The following is a 12,782-nucleotide window of genomic DNA, read 5'->3' as shown; positions in this document are numbered from 1 at the left end:
CCAGCTGCCGGCCACCTCTGGTCCACTTACACACCAACACCCAGCCAGCACTGCCTGGCTCACAGCTGCCAGCCACCTCTGGTCCACTTACACACCAACACCCAGCCAGCACTGCCTGGCTCACAGCTGCCAGCCACCTCTGGTCCACTTACACACCAACACCCAGCCAGCACTGCCTGGCTCACAGCTGCCAGCCACCTCTGGTCCACTTACACACCAGCACCCAGCCAGCACTGCCTGGCTCACAGCTGAAGGCTCCAGGCCAGGGGAGGTTACTCACGGCTGTGGCCTCAGCCTAAGTTTCTCAACGGAAGCCACTCCTTGAGCCTAGGGTGTCTTGCTGGAGCAGGGGGTGTTTATGTCTGCCGCCACCACCCCGCCCCAGGTTCGCACCTCACAGAGGACCACAGGGAAGTCCAGGTGGGTCCAGCTTCACGGGGCCCTGAGGAATCAGGTTCTGACGCACCCGCCTCAGCTTGGCCCGTTCTTGGTGACGACTGTCTCCTCAGAGACTTCGAGAGCCAGATCTCCATCCTCGTCACAGAACACGGAGCTGCGATGCCTGAATACGAAGTGGGGGCACGACTCGGCCTCGGTCGCACCAAAGCTTGCTCAGCGACCACCGCCTCTGGGCCGCCGCCCCCTGCCGCCGAGGTGAAGGGCCACAGGCCCCGAGCTTCGGAGCCGCCGGCGCACCGGGCCCGTGATAACTTGGCTCTGACAGGGCCGACGGCGCCGCCATGCCCTGACTGGACTTTGGCCCACAGATGCTGCCGCCGCCGCCTTCCACAGGCTCCTTCAGGGGGCTTTTAAAATGAAATTTCTTGTTACGATTTCTATTAAATCATACATTCTGGGATTGGATCCTAAAATTTGTATTTTTACCACTCTCTGAGCAATTCTAAGGAGCAATTAGGTTTGTCTGGTGGCTCAGATGGTAAAGAATTCACCTGGAGTGCAGAAGACCTGGGTTGGGAAGATGCCCCTGGAGGAGGGATGGCAGCCCACTCCAGTGTTCTTGCCTGGAGAATCCCATGGACAGAGCAGCCTGGGGGGCTACCGTCCATGGGGTCTCAAAGAGTCTGCTATGACTGAGGCGCTGAGCACGGAAAGGCACGGGCACAATATACAGACGGGCTTCCCTGTTGAGCAGGAAAGAATCCGCCAGCAATGCAGGAGATTCTGATTTGATCCCTGGGTCAGGAAGATCTTTTGAAGAAGGAAATGGCAACCCATTCCAGTATTCTTGCCTGGAGAATTCCATTGGCGGAGGAGTCTAGAGGACAGTCCATGGGGTCTCAAGAGTTGGACATGATTTAGCCACTAAACCACCACCAAGATATAGACTGGACCAGTGGGCCAAATAAATAATAAGTGTAATAGGTTCCCAACACATTTTTAAAAAATGACTACAAGCATGATTTGGTAATGATGGGGAATTTCTACTCTATAAACATCTACTAAAAGCCTCATTTGGCCCAAAGCAGAGAAGCCTAAAACTTGCCTTGCCTAAGTTTCCAGAAAGATTAAGCACACAAATGGAAAAACTACTGCCCTAGATTTAATTCTGACCTACTAAAATAAAGTAATGTTTATCAAAGACGATGAAAAAGGAGTCTTAGGGCAAAGGTCACCGAGTTCACAGACTGTGAGCCAACAGACATGGCGACAGTGTGATTCCCAGATAAGATTCATAGGTAAAGAAAAGCAGAATTCCAAGGCATAAGGAATGAAGGTCCATTGCACTCAAAATGTTTCAGAAATTTCTCAAACATTCAGATCTCACAATACAGATATAGGTGAGGCCAATGATAAAGAGAGAGAGGGAAAAAAAATCTAAAACAAATAATAAAAACTAGCACTCAAAACCAGAAACAAACAAAACTAATATCACTCCATTATAGTCCCAGCTTTGCCTGTCCGTTGGGGGACTTAAAAAAAGAATACAAATGCTTGCATCACTCTCGGAAGTTTTGATTCAATTAGTCTAGGGTAAAAAAATCAGCATAACTTTTTAATTTCCCCGAGTAACCCCAATATTCACTTACAATTGCAATACAGTGCTCTGGAAGCTCTGATTTTAAAGGACAGGATAGGAAGAAGGACACAAATTTAAGAGGCATGTAAGAAAGTGACAGAGACAGCATTTTAGCAAAATGACCTCAGGCTGACAAAAAGGCAACAGCAAAAACAAAATGCCTCTCAGCTCTATTTGGGACGAGTTGGGAGATCGGGGACAGGATAGGCATGCTGTTTGGGAAGAAGTCAAGAGATCTTAGAAGGCTGAAAATGAGTAAATAGCCTTCCAATTTTCTAAAATGGATAGAAAATGGATTCTGTAAACTACGGATGATTGAGCTTGATATGGATCTCAGACAAGATTCCAGAATGTATTACTAAAGCGATGTTATAATGGGCACCCAAATGACAAAGCAGTGATTATAGAACCCAGCATGGGTTCACAAGAACACACCCCGTTAGTCCAGCCCATTTCCATCCCTCAGTGGGAGGTTGGCAGAGAAAGACAATGTTCACACATTTCCATCCAGGCATCTGGACACTAGCAAAACACTTGGTGATGTCTCTAATGATACACTTGTGCTTAACGTAGAGAAAAAAATGGGTCTGGTGCTAGAACATGTGAGTGGGTTATTAACTGTTCAGAACTCATATCCAGAGAATACTCATTAATGGAGTGATGTCAAACCTGGTGAGGGCTTTCTAGTCTCTGTGAGATTAGACTCTGTGAGAGAAATAGTTCACAGGCCCTGTACATGCCTGAATACTTCTGATGGGCTGGAATGATAAGCAAAATCTAAAAATAATTAGATTTCATAAAGTTAATAGCCCAGGACTTGAGTGCTAAAATCTTAGTGTACATATAGAGGAGAAATTCGATATAAAGGCAGCTGACACTTTTAAGGAGACTTGAGAGCATTAGTCAACAATTGATCCAATACCAGTTGAAAGCAACATGGTTGCAAAATATTGAAAGTGACCAACTCTGACTCTAATAAAAGTAAAGAATTGATAATGGAGGGCAGCATTTCCATCCTGTACTATGTGCTACTCAGAACATACCTGGAATTTTGCATTCATTTCCGGTTTCCACATTTTAAAAGTGAGGCATACAATCTGAGGTGCATTTCAGAGAGAACGGCCAGCAAGTTGAAGGAAACTAAAAAACAATCTATACATAGAACAAATGAAGGGATCATCTTGCTTATTAACAGAAGACATAGAGGGATAAGATGCCTGTCTTCAAATAACTGAAAGACTGCCTAAAGGAAATGAAATTAAACTTACCTTATGTGTTCCAAAGTGCTTAAGCTAGAAGAGTACCTGGAAGCTTTCGGAAGGCAGGAAGACTTTTCCATATGTAGAGCCAAACATCAGTAATACGCTATCTGAAAATAGAAACAGAATCCTAAGGAAACTGAGCTCTCCATCAGTGGTTATATCAAGGCAGAAGCTGGGTGCTCACTACAAGGGATGCTGCACAGGAAATCAGGTACCAGGTGAAACTGGATGCCTCTGAAGGACGTTTAGACCCTGATACGTCACGGCACTAAGAATACAGAATAGACTTGAACAGTAAGATGGGAAGTGTCTCTCCTCCAATGAGAGTAGAGGCAGAGTCTTACCATCTCTGTGGATGGGAAATTGGTCATCCATTAATTGGCACAACTCTCTACCCAACTATCTAAAACAGGGCAGCCCTTTGCCCACCAGGTGATTTTGGAATAGGAGTTACCCTTTTCCAATTCCACCAGGTTCGTGTGGCCCAGACTAGATACATACTGAAAATCAATGGAGAACTGTGACTATCATTAAGAAATATTCAACCTAAGAAGTTATTATAAACCTGGAGAAATTTTTAAGGCATGCAAGGCTTGAAAATAAATTGTAACTTGTGCATTATAATTATATTACTAATTATAGCTTCCGTTTACATTGAAAGCAGAAAACCAGCAAATGGGAGTAGCGATTATAGATGATAATGATGGTGATGATGGTGACAAACATTCATTTGGCACTTATTATGTTCCTGGCACTGTTTAAGGGCTTTACTTGTAACAGTTTAACCCTCACAACAACCCTGTGAAGTAAGTGCATTATCCCCATTTTACAGAGCAGGAAACTGATGCAGAGAGTTGTTAAGCCACTTGCCAGTGGGAACTTGGCTAATAAGCGGTAAATCTTGTACTCAGATTCAGACAGTCTCTTGACCACTACGGCACACTACCTCTCCCAAGCTTCTGGGGGCACATTCTCAACCTCAGGAAGGGAATACCAGATTAGGCTTAACCCTGAATATTCACTGGATGGACCGATGCTGAAGCTAAAGTTTCAATACTTTGGCCACCTGATGCAAAGAACTGACCCACTGGAAAAGACCCTGATGCTGGGAAAGATTGAGGGCAGGGGGAGAAGTGGGCAACAGAGGATGAGATGGTTGGATGGCATCACCGACTCAATGGACATGAATTTGAGCAAACTCTGAGAGATGGTGAAGGACAGGGAGGCCTGGTGTGCTGCAGCCCATGGGATCAAAAAGGGTTAGACATGACTTAGCGACTGAACAACAACAACGTATTGATGGAGAAGTTGATCCTCAGGGGCAGGTCTCTAGAGGAAGGGCCTTGGTGTGGTCCAGGGAGGGCAGGTCTTGTGTGCCTTTGCCCTTTCTCACAGTCTATATCTTCTCTTCTTTTATACCTCCAGCAAACCCTTCCACAGGAGGAAAGAGGCTGTTCAAACAAGAAGATACAGGAGTGAAGAGCAATGCATCAGATACCCCACTCTTCTGGCCTCTATCTCATCCCCCCAGACCCAAATCTACTTTGATGACAAATCTCAGGGCTATGCTGAGACTTGACTCTCACTTCTCTTCCCAACTCTGTGTCCAGTGACATCACAGTGATACCTTGAAATCAGTCTCTGGGGGATTATTGACACCATGAAGTCAGATGCTACAAACTAAGGTGTGTGCGTGTGTGTGTATGTGTGTGGGTGTGTGGGTGTGGGGGGGGGGTGTAGAGCAGTTTACCAGCCCACCACTCCACACACCACTGGCTGCCTCCCTGAGAGACAGAATGACAAGCCTCGCGTCCTCCTGCTCTCTCCAGTAACTGCGTCAGGATAACGCACAGCACACACTTGACTTCCCTCGTGAGTTCCTCCAGAACCTTTATCATCTGTCAAGCAGAACTTTCATTATGAACATTTTCACTCCAAAGAGGCACCAACTGCCAGAGTCAGCCCCTCACGGCTTTCTCTGGTCATGTCCATGTGCGCAGACCCAGAATTTCTTCACATCTGCCAGCTCCTTCCTCAAATCCCCAGCTCCCAGGCTCTTTCACCACACTCAGCCCTCCTGAATTCTCCACTCCTGATATCAGAGTTAGAGTCAGACCTGCATTCGAATCCCAGTTTCCTCCCTGTCGATCCCTTTTGGCCTCAGTTTCATCACCTGTAAAATGGGGATTATGGTAATGCTTGACCTCACAGACTCGGTTTGAAGAATAAACTTGTAAACGTACACAGAGCACACAGCAGCCTCTGGCACGAAGGTGGAGATGGCTATTGTTACACACTCTCTCAAAGGCACCTCTGGACGCTGACTCTCATGGGCTGTCGCCCCACCCAGGGGCATTACAGACAGGGCACCTGTGCCACCTACTTCCCCACCCCCTTGATGTGTTCCCACTGCCCCCTTATTCTAGAGGGCCTTTCCCCATCTATTGAAATCCTCCACGTCCCTCAAAACCCTGCACAATGCCTCTGCTGTAGGAAGTCTTTGCTGCTCCTTCCAGTTGTACTAAACTCAGACCTCTTGGCTCTCCAGGAGGCCACAGGGTGACTCAGATGGCAGCCTCAACCCCATCATTTTCCACTTTGCGTGAGAGGCTGATGAAACTTCGCTTCTTTGGGCAAAGGTGAGCAAAAGCTTTGCTCAAAACGTGAATGTGTGCAGGGAGGGAGCCTCATGTTCCCACAATGGTGTGTTGACAGGTGGTCCTTAGCACCGACCCAGCCCCCAGCTGCAGGGCATCTAGTACTGGGAAGTCTCCCAGAGGTCATGGTCTGCGTCCACGTTTCACAGATGAAGACCCCGAGGCCTAGGAAGCCGCCTAGCTGACGTCACATAGCTGGACTTGGAACTGGCATGCTATGCCTCCCCACCCACTTCCTGATGCTCTGGCCATCCTGCCAGGCTCCTGGATGATCCGGACAAAGCCTAAGGGAGGCAGGTGGAGGGATAACAGTCTGAGCATGGAGCTTCCAAAGAAGGCTGGTGGGGTTGCCAGGAGGGCTGGAGAGGGGGCAACATGAGGCTGTGGGTCTAAGGGAAAGGAGAGACTCGGGCAAAGGGCTCGTAAGAGTTTCTAGAGCCAAAGTCCTGGAAAGCCCTTATCTAACCTGCCTCATCCTGTTGTCCATATTTTTGCAGCCTGCTTACCCACAACCTTGGCCCGGCCACAAATGGCTGCGTGCAGAAGGCATCAGGCTGGGAGTTCATCCCTACTCTATTATTTAGGATGTGGGCTTTTTCCATTTCCTAATGGCTGCATGAGTTCCTGTCCTTGGAAGAATCCTGAAGTCTAAAATAGCCACCACCAACTCACCCCCTCTCCTCGGTCTCTGCTGCTTTAGACTGCTGCATGTTCTTCAAGTTCAATGTGCTTCTCACCTCTTGTAATTGTTATTCATTCATTCATTCATTCATTTTCTTATGTACCATCTGCTCCCCCATTAAAAACTTGAGGGTTAGGAATTCATCTTTTCCTAGTACATATTAGATCATGCTAACTTGCTTCAGTTGTGTCTGATTCTTTGTGACCCTTTGGACTGTAGCCCACTAGGCTCCTCTGTCTATTGGATTCTCCAGGCAACAATACTGGAGTGGGTTGCCATGCCCTCCTCCAGGGGATCTTCCTAAACCAGGGATCGAACTAGGGTCTCCTGCATCTCCTGCATTGGTAGGCAGGTTCTTTATCACTTGCACCATCTGGGAAGCTCTCATTTAACAATCATTTGTATCTTTATTTGTGCTTTGAGACCACAATATGGGTGAGTACAATCTATGGGTGAGTAAAACAGCTATCAGTTTTATGGCCTAGCACTTGAACAATCTGCATTACTATTTCATATGTTTTGGGAGGAAAAGACATTTTCTCCTACAGTTGGGTGCCAGGCTCTACACCGGTCCATTTGGTCAGGGTCACTACTTGTACTGATTCAATCTGCATCCATTCCTTTTTCTGAATCGGTGATTATTTATTTCTTCTTCTACTCCACTTTTAGCCTCTAGCTGTATGAAAGTTAAAGGCTTTGGTCTATTCGTTAGTGTTTACTTTTCCAGTTAAATAAGATAAGGACCTCATATCTCTTTAACTGTGGTCAAGGTTTTTCCAGCTTACATGATGCTCTTCTGTAATACATTAGCTTTTCTGGTCTAGATTTCCACACAAACTAGACATTATTTTTATAGTTTTACACGGTCATTACTTAGGTTTACCTACATCTTTGCTGTTTATTTCTACTTGTATCTCAGAATGTTCACCTTGAATGATTTCCCTTCTTCTTAAAATAATCTTTTGACATTTTCTAAGGTCTTTCCATGGGGAGTTCCACCAGATATGGTTTGTCTGTACAAGTCTTTATTGTGGCTTCATTCTTAAAAGGTAGCTTTGCAGCACAGTATTGTAGATTGGCGAGTTTTCTCTAAGTACATTGAAGATACAGATCCTTTGTCCAGGAATTTCCACCAACGCCAGTGAGAAACAGCTATCAGTCTCATCACCAGTCCTCTGTGGATGATCTGGTTTGTTTCACTGGCTGCTCTGTAAAAACCTTCTTTTTTCTCTTTGGTATTCTGCGGTCTGCCTATGGAGAGGTCACAGTATATATTTCTTTTCATTTAATTTGCTAAGATTCAAGGGCTTCCTAGAATCAATATTGGCGTCTTTACTCTGGAAAACTCTCAGCCGTGATCTCTTTGAATAGTGCCTCTTCCCCATTCTAATTATCTCCTTCTGGAACACAGATTAGGCAGAGGCTAACCTCTCACATCCAAAATAATAGTTACTAATCACAGGTGGTGATTTGGGACACTTCCATCAACAGAGAAGATTTTACTGGACAGCACTGGCAGAGATCATCATTCTATTCCTGTCTTCTTTTAACCATCCATTCATATTTTCCAAATCTTTTTCTCACAGGACCACAGAGTGAATGAGTCGCTTAATCTTCAGGTTCAAAATTTCTCAGCTTCTTGAGTCTGCTTCATCAGTTTTTAAACTTCAACTATATATATATATATATTGTTGCTCACATACACTCATATATGTGTGTGTGTGTGTGTGTGTGTGTATATAAATATATACACATGAGGCAAAACATATCAATCTTTTTCTTGAATAGAGTTTGTTAAGGATTGAATTGTGTCCCCCTCCCCAAATTTAAATGATGAATTCCTCACCCTGGTACCTCAGAATGTGATGTTATTTGGATACAAGGTCTTTAAAGAGGTAACCAAGTTAAAGTTGAGGTCATTAGGTGGGTCCTAATCCAATATGACTGCTGTCCTTATACAGAGAGGAAACTTGGACACAGACACGTGCACGTTGTGTGATGATGGAGGTAGAAATCAGGGCGATGCATCTACAAGCTGAGGCGCACCAACCCACAGACCCCAGGAGAGAGGCCCGGAGCAGATTCTAAGACCTCACAGTCCTCAGAAGAGACCAACCCTTTCCACATCTTGACCTCAGACTTGCAAAGCTGTGAGACCATACATTTCTGTTGTCCAAGCCCCCCAACCTGCGGTCCTTTGTTGTGTCAGCCCTAACAAACTCAAATTCTACCTAACATCTTTTAGGACAGACAGCCCACTGGGGTCTGCTCTGTGGAGCTAGATCAGACCACATGGTTTTTTAACAGTCTGGAGGAACCTGGAGGGGCAAGAGGGCTCACTGCCACCTTCTGCAGCATCCCCAGAATTGGGTAACATCCTCTTCTATTAAAATTCAGTTTCCCAAAGAGGTCGTGGAATACCATCAATTATTCTCCTTCCGAGTGCTCTCTACCTGAAAAAGCACGATGTTCTTATTGACACTGCACTTAAAAAAATGTTCTGAAGTAAATCTGCAGAACACTCTGGCTCTTCAGGTCCGGAAACTGGTTAACCAGTAAGGATATAAAGACACAGAGAGATGTTTTGGCAAGGTTGCAGAACAGTTTATGCCAGAGATTAGAACAGAATCAATGCTCTGTTGCAGCATATTGGCCAAGGGCCTGGATAACCTCCAACGATTGACTTTGTCAGTCCCTGGGGTTATTGGCCAGTGGTAGGATCTTTAGACTTGGAAGCTCCTATCATTTTGTCCAGTCCAATAAAGCCCACTTTCAGTCTCTCACAAGTCAAAAAGATAAAGATAATGGGTTACCCCAGAATTCACCTAGCAAGGACCCTAAATCATATAGAGTGATAGAGACTAGTTAGCACCTCAGGCCTTCTGGCAGAGTAAATGGAATATGTCCAGAACCAGACTCAACTTTCCTAAAGAAATGAGATAGACCTTTGCTCTGCTGTCTTTATGGGTGCCCCTTCCATTTCTCTTAGCAACCTTCCTCCCTTCCACTCCACCCCATCCATGCTCTAATATTAGCTGCAAAAGGGATGCCAATGCTCCAGAGAATCCTGAACCAAAAAGTTTTGAATGGGAGGAGGGTATAACTAAATATTATCACACATTATTCACTAAGAATTCACCTCAACACCACATGTCACAGGGCTGCCCAGCACATACGCCCCCTCCTCTGAATTCTGAGCTCTGGCATCACCTCTTCTCCACCTGAACTCCCCCGGCCTCAATCTAGACCCTCTCAGCCCAGAGTGAAGGTAGAGGAAAGCATGCTGGTTGTGATGCGGTCCTCCCAACATCCCTTGACGCCATTCCTTCTTCCTCTTCCACAGTGCTGATGCAAGAACAGCCTCCAAATCAGTGCTGCCCAAGAAGGAGACAGCACAAGCCACGAAGACAGACCACAGAGAAGACTTTTAAACTTAGTAGCCCCTTTAAAAACATAAAAAAGAAATAGTTGAAATCAATTTTAATAAGGTGTTCTTTTTAATTCATTATATCAAAAATGTCATTTCAACATGCAACTGGTACAAGAAGTTATTAATGGGATATTTACCTGTTTTGGGTTATGTCTTCGAAATTTGGTGTGTATTTTACACTCACAGCACATCCAGTTTGGACGATCCAGATTTCAAGAACAGAATGTGTTCTGTCCAGTGGCTACCATATTGAACAGTGCTGGTCTAAGAGTTTCAACTGATCTGTTATGGCTTTGAGTCTTGGGAAGTGTGTGATTTTAGAGGACAGATGTTTCCTCTCATGTATCTTTTATTTTTTCAGTGGGGCCCATTAAAATGCCAATAAATTCTTCTTTTTTCCAATAAATCCTTACTGATCCCAATTCCCTGTCTCTATATATCCAGTTGTCTGCCTGAAAGGACCCCCTCTCCCTTCCCCTTTCCCTATATGCCTCAAAGGCACCTATTTTTTTTTTTTCTTCTTTGCTTCAAAAGGTTCTTCAGTGAACCAAAGCTGAAATGAATGTGGCCTTCCTGAATGTTCATGGAAGGTCTGCTTTTTCCACTGTTATCATATATAGTATGGGCTTTCCCTGGTGGCTCAGTGGTAAAGAACCCGCCTGCTAATGCAGGAGACGCGGGTTTGATCCCTGGGTGGGGAAGATCCCCTGGAGGAGGAAATGGCAACCCACTCCAGCATTCTTGTCTGGGAAATCCCATGGACAGACGAGCCTGGTAGGCTACAGTTCATGGGGTCACAAAGAGTCGGACATAACGACTAAGCATGCACACGCATACAGTACACTGCACGGCGTTTACTTGAGAACAGTCTGTCTTTCTTAAGGGACAGAATTATATTAAAAAGAGGGGGTGTGCCTTCTCTCTTGTGTTCTCCATACTTCACACAGGGACCCACACATGGTCGCTCTTAACGTGGCAGCTTGGTTCCCTGGGCAGTGGATGGTCTGAGAAAGAAAGAAAATGTGAGCGGGCATCCAAGACAAGAGCCAAGGAGCCTCTCAGAACCTGACCTTGGAAGTGACACACCATCACCTCTGCCATTTTCTCTTGATCCCACGGATCACCCCTGGCCCGGTGTGGGAGGAGCCTACACGGATGTGAGTACCTAGAGGTGGGCATCCTTGGGAGCCATCATGAAGGATGGTGAGCAGTGGAATACACCACTGCTGGACAATGGAAACCCTGAATTCAGGCCTTGATGGCACGTAAGTCACTGATCTTAAGAACCTTGGCAACCAGCAAAGCCCAGCCCTTCCTGCTCTCCTGTCACACTGATGCTGCAGCCCAGCGTCTGTGCTGTTCAATCACTTCTTGCCTGCTTCAGCGTGACCTCACATGAGTCCACCCCAGCAAGGCGGCCCTGAAGTCTGGTGAGTCAGCGACCACAAGGAAGGATGTGTAAGTGGACCTTGCTATGGATAAATACGGTTCCATTTACTGTGACGAATGAATTCCTTTGTCCAGGTTTTCTCACATTTTTGAAGATTTAGAAGAAATTTTGAAAGTGGAACCTATAACATCAAGGCTTTCTGCCGTTGAAAGCAATGAACCACACAGCAGTTGTAAACAAATGTAAAAAAAACCCCAGCTGTTTCACAAGTTGGAAAAAATACTGAAATTTATCTCAATGAAGGCAACAAGATTAGTTAATAACAGTATTAATAAGTGCAAATGTTATCTGTTTTAAATTTTAATGTTTGCATGGACCTACTAAAGACTTAGTAGGCAAATGTGGGGTGAATTTCCCGAAAACCAAAAAGCGAAACAGTTTTGCCACCCTGTTGATAAATAAAAAGAGTAAACAGGGCTTCCCTGGTGGCTGAGTGGTAAAGAATCTGCCTGACAGTACAAGAGACGCAGGTTCGATCCCTGATCCAAGAAGATCCCACATGCCACAGAGTAAGCCTGTGTAGCACAACTATTGAGCCTCTGCTCCCGAGCCCATGTGCTACAACTACTGAAGCCCACACAGCCTAGAGGCTGTGCTCCAGAACAAGAGAGCCCACCGCAATGAGAAACCCGCACAGAGCAAGAGAGGAAACAGCCCACACGGCAGTGAGGATCCAGCACAGCCCTAAATGAATAAATAAAATCAGTTTTTAAAAAGAGTGAACAGGCATAATATCCACACGAAAGTGTACCACAGTGAACCTTCAAATGTAAATTATTAAATACACAAACATAATGAGGTACCTGAGGCCTCTGGGTCCCCCAGGTCCATATTGCGGACACTACTGGTTTGCCTACCCTAATTATGTTTAACACAATGTTTGACCATGGCTAGTGTGTAGTAAAACATGCATGTACAAAAATTTAAAGCATGAGATTAGAAAATAAAGAGCGATCCCAGTTTTTAAAATTTCCATACCACCCTGTGAGGCTCACACTGAAGACCATGGCCTTAGACAAAGCTGTCCCACACGTCTGTACTTGGACTTGCCTGTGGGACATGGCTGGCTCCTGAAACTCGGACAGAGGGGTGGCGGAGGGTGATTGACCCCCAGCTCTCATCTGAAATTAGACATCTTTGTAAGAACTCAGTAGAGGGAAAAGTGGATTGAACTCTAATACCCCTTGGGTTTCTAGAATACAGAAGCATGGCTGGTGAGGCTTCCCAGGTGGCGTTAATGGTAAAGAACCCACCTGCCAATGC

At 45.6% G+C, this 12,782-nt stretch overlaps 1 pseudogene; it reads right to left on the bottom strand.

Moving 5' to 3' along the window:
* Positions 1-327: 327 nt before the first annotated feature.
* Positions 328-12,350, bottom strand: LOC136151244 (tumor suppressor candidate 2 pseudogene; annotated as a pseudogene).
* Between the last annotated feature and the right edge of the window lie 432 nt (positions 12,351-12,782).

Source organism: Muntiacus reevesi, chromosome 20, assembly GCF_963930625.1.
Source record: "Muntiacus reevesi chromosome 20, mMunRee1.1, whole genome shotgun sequence".
NCBI lineage: Eukaryota > Metazoa > Chordata > Mammalia > Artiodactyla > Cervidae > Muntiacus > Muntiacus reevesi.
Note: the sequence above shows the minus strand (reverse complement) of the source record. Positions and strands in the feature narration are given on the sequence as shown.